This window comes from Lactuca serriola, chromosome 5 (assembly GCF_051521515.1).
Source record: "Lactuca serriola cultivar US96UC23 chromosome 5, Lser_US96UC23_V15, whole genome shotgun sequence".
NCBI lineage: Eukaryota > Viridiplantae > Streptophyta > Magnoliopsida > Asterales > Asteraceae > Lactuca > Lactuca serriola.
In genome coordinates, this window is record NC_136412.1 from 301236532 (window position 1) to 301241543 (window position 5012).

Here is a 5012-nt window from a genome sequence, read left to right on the forward strand (position 1 = left end):
TGAAGATATTAGGGTTAGGTTATCAGATAAGGAGCTTAAATAGGGTCCAAAACCCTAAAATAGGGTTCTGATCTGACTGGAGTACGCCTAACGTACATATGGTACGCCCAACGTACCCCGAGGAACATTCGCGACCATCCCGGTCAGTACATCCAGCGTACTTCAAGGTATGCGTAGCATACTACCTTCTTCACTGGTACCCCCGCGTACTCTTTGTGTACGCCCCGTGTACTCGGCTAAGCCTGAAAACCACGAAACTTCTGAAGGCCATAACTTTTTTGTTATAAGCCCGATTCCCACGATCCTTATATCCACAGAAAGGTGACGAGAATCCCTACACTTCTAACAAATCAAACATTTCTTAAGACCTTTTGAACAAAAATCCATTTTCCAAAAAAGCCCGAACTGCCACTTTACCGAAATAACCCTAGGCTCCAAAACACGAACCGAACACCCAGATTACTTCTAATACATCACCAGCACCCAAATAGGCCTATATTTTACCTTCCCAAAAGCCATAATCTTTATAATGACCCACCTTCGAGCCACAACCTAAGACTAAGAGTCAATTTGGAACAGAGCGTTACAACTCCCCCTCACTTAAATTAGATTTCGTTCTCGAAATCATGCATCACCATCCCCGACATACCAGACAACCTGAGCAACACCGCCACAAACCCAAGAACACCACAACCTTCCTAAGGCAACTGAAACCAACCCTCATAGGCTTCAAGGACCTGAAGATGAACGAATTCCTTGCAACCTGATCACATCTACTCCATCTGAAATATGAAGTTTCGAGATAGTCTGTCTCCTTGACAGACTGGCCACATCGAATTATCATCGAACTGATTCTACAAGAAAACCATCCTAAATTGAATACTTTCCACCCGCAATACCTTTCTTCTAAAAGGATAAAATCATTGGTCAAATGCAGCTACCGAATAATGAGCAATTCCACACACGGAACCCAAATCACTAAAGTCGCTCCAACTCCTCTTGCTTCCATGTAGCTGCTTACCTGTACAACGACTAGGACCTCCCTAGTCCCAACTTGTCTGCCAATTGTCCGAAACACCGGATACCTACCCGATCACGGAGCCACTACACACGTACAGTAGTCCAACATGATCTCCGAAGGATACCTCATTTGACAATAACTGTCCTATTTATACAACCACTCATGGCTCCTTCCATCCATTTTATCCATCCGGTCATGATAGGTCGACAGCCTGGCGCCACTGAATCCAACGCAAAAGGTGAATGGTACCAGAATAACTGTAGTCTTACATCATACCCGGTCTCCTTCAACCTACCGTTTCTTGATTCCAATTATATTGTGACCTACTCACAACCTTGCGAACTGGCCCACCCTAGCCTAAGTCATCTGAACGAATCAGTGAATGCTACGGCTACACGCGCAGACTTACAACACTTCCCATAATATCTGGCTGCTAGTGAATGCTACGGAACCCCCGTAGTCTTACAACACTTCCCATACCATCTGGCTGCTAGTGAATGCTACGGAACCTCCGTAATCTTACAACACTTTCTCCCTAACATAAACACAACCCAAATCCCTTCCCCTTAACCTATCAATTTGAATTGCATACATAGTCGAGCATGCACTCGAATGAACACCCCAACTGAACTAAATTTATGACTGGGACCCTAACTTGATTCCCCAAATTCTGATATCAAGCACCAATAAGACGCGAATCATATGCTAGGAAATTTTACCGAACTCCAAACTCACACAACCCTCAAACCAAATAGTCACTTCGGCCGCCATTTTTCCTCGATGAGGATGAGAAACCCATCCCGGTCTCATACCTGCCCCTGTTCAGAACACCTGCACGATTCTCCCCTACTTAGATTCGACTAAGTCCGCTTGGTTCATGAAAATTGAAGGATTCTCAATCCTTCTTAAGTTCCGATAATCAATATGCTGACGGTCGGTGCTTACCAAACTAGTGCACCATAAGTAACCCTTCCCAAAACAACACAACTCCTTAAAACCATCTAACACTTCTTGTATCCCAACAACATCAATGACTTCAAATGCTTAAAAGTGATATCACGCTCAGATCTCGAAGTCTAATGAATGGATAGTCTAACCAAAACCTCAGCAACAACTCTCTCCTCCCTCGGCAATCTCGATGGCTCTTCCAAACACAAATACTAAGGCTACTGAAAACTAGTCAAAACTCCCTTGTTCAAGCCCTTGAACCAACCCCGAAAATGACTGGAGCAGGTGAACTCACTTCTCCTCCCTGATCGTCAGAAAATCGAGCTCCTTGTTGCCCACCTGATCACAATGAAAATAGAACGGACTTGCCCCCTATGGGCAATCCCCGATGACATGGCCAAACCTACGATACCTGTAGCAACCCATATCACTAAACAGATTCCGACGACGACTCGGAGCAATCACGGTACACGCATAACCTGTTCCGCGAGATACATATGTCTGAAGATTCCTCAAAGATTCATCGGCATGCTGACTGGCATCTGGCAACCCTTTCTCACTCATACTATAGCAGAGAACTAACTCGAGATTCAACTGATCACAATTCCAAAGTGATGTAAATTCCCGACATCCATTAAAAATGGCAGAAAATAGCATTTTCACAAACATCTGAAGGAATCCTGACCCATCGTCCTGTGTTACCTCGATCACCCTGAGGGCACGGGGTAACACTTCCTTCCAATCCCATTGACACTCCAAACCCTCGGAACGAACCTCCATCGTGTAGTTTCCACAAGCATTACACTAAACCTGACTTGTTGGCCTGTCAAAAGCTGATTTGAATTTCTTAGGTCTCTTCCCGAGACCCTCCACTAAATGAACATAACCTGAACCACTCTTCTTGAGGTACTCAAAATTGATCTTCCGCCCTTGGGCTCTGGTATCCACAACATTTAGGGCCTCGCACCCTGACACACTCACCATCTCAATCGTCAACAGCCGAACTGCAATAGCTGGAGCAACCTCTGCTCTAAACCGGGCTACAAATTACCCCCAAGACATATTCTCCGGTCCCTAAAGTGCAATAGATTGCACAATCAATCCTTTCCGCTTGATACAAGAGATCCAAGGTGAACTCAAAACCATGGCAGTCCTTCCACTAACTGGCTCACCACCGGAGCCGGGACCAACCATGGTCCTTCCCCTTGCGTGCTCATCCGCATTCTGCATAACAGCTATACCCACAGTCCAATCATAACCAAGAATTCTCCTTCCCAGGCTTCTTAGATTCTCCAAGACTTTCCCCGATTTGAGTATGGATCATGTGCTTTCAGTAGTACGGGCCTAATACTACCTTCCACACCTATCGATACTTTCCTTCGGAATCATCTCGAATCCTCTAAGTCACCTACTCTCATGATGTACTAAATTTCTACTAGACAGCAACACAGTATCCACCGAAGCACCTCGTAGGCTCCCCTTTGGTTCCCAACTTCACCGATCGCCCCACTAAACTCACTTGAGCATATCCTAGGCTTTCCTAGGTTCCCAACCTCACCTAATCCTCAGCTGCTAAAAGATTCCCAGTAATGTCAACTAGCTACCTTATGAATATAGCCACATGCAAAGGAGATCAGATAATCCTTCGAGTAACAGGCTTAATCCTAGAACGGTTAGACTCAAACGAGAGCTGCGCAATAGGGCCAACTCCATCACTCCGAGATTATCCGACCTGTGCCACATGTGACCTAGCATATTCACTTAGTAGCTAGCTCACAATGCTAGTAGTCCCACAAAGCACAAAGCAAGCAGCATTCGGACAATGGAAAACCAACCAACATATTCCAGTCAAACAATTCTATCTATATGTCCAATTCACAATTGGGTGACTCATGTCACTTGTCTCATCATGGGCTTACACTAAGGTAATCTCCGACCGACAAACTATGATAGAACATTCGGCCCATATACCACAACCCATGTTGTCCACATATACCCTCGCTGTCGGCTGCCTTATGCATGCAAATTATGCACAAAACATGATCTAATAGACTGTCGAATAATAGACTTTACCCTAAGACCACAAGAAATAAGGTCAAATCAGATATTCTAAGGCAATAAGATCCTAACCGTATACAATTTTCAAAACATACACATTGCAGTTACAAATGCCAATTATCATTCTCATTCCATACTGACATCCAATATCCTCATGGCTATAAGCACCACATATCACGCCAACCTATTGCTGACTACTCAGCACTAGCATTCAAGTCTACCAGCTCATACAACATATACATGCATCTCCCCTATCCCTAACTAGCATGCGATTCACAGATTCATAATCAAATTATAACAGATAACAAATGCGGGTATTCTGAGGAAACTTACTCGAGCTCGGCTGATTGCATGCACCACACCCTTTCTTGTCTTAGAAATTCTTTACTTAAAACATTTTTTTATTTTGAAAGCTTTACTGATCCTCAGTCTGAGTTCAGACACACCCGGAAGTATGTCTGAATCCCTCAAACCAAGGCTCTGATACCAACTTGTAACGACCCAAAAATGAAAGATAAAAATTTATTTTTTTTATATAGCTAAAACATTGATACCATTTATTTAAACATTTCAAATCATCGTAAAGTAAAACATTTATTAGAGTTCATCCTAAAATCAATCATTGCGGAAATCATAGGTGTGTGCACTGCGATCAATCTGAGCTCTTCTTTTCCAAATTAGTGATACCTGAAACCAAAACGGAAAACCGTAAGCACAAAGCTTAGTGAGTCCCCCAGAGCATACCCCACACACAATCCACATAACACATATCATATTAGGTGTAAAAGCTATCTCTACCACATAAGTCTTGCATATAATCATATAAGGAAGCCATGGAAACCCTCCAGGGTCTTACACCTAGTGCCACGGGAACCCCCACGTGGTCTTATCTTCCATGGGAACCCCCACATGGTCTTCCTGCCTTGGGAATCCCCACAATGTCTACCTGCCAAACAAAACATAATGCAAGCTATACATACAAACA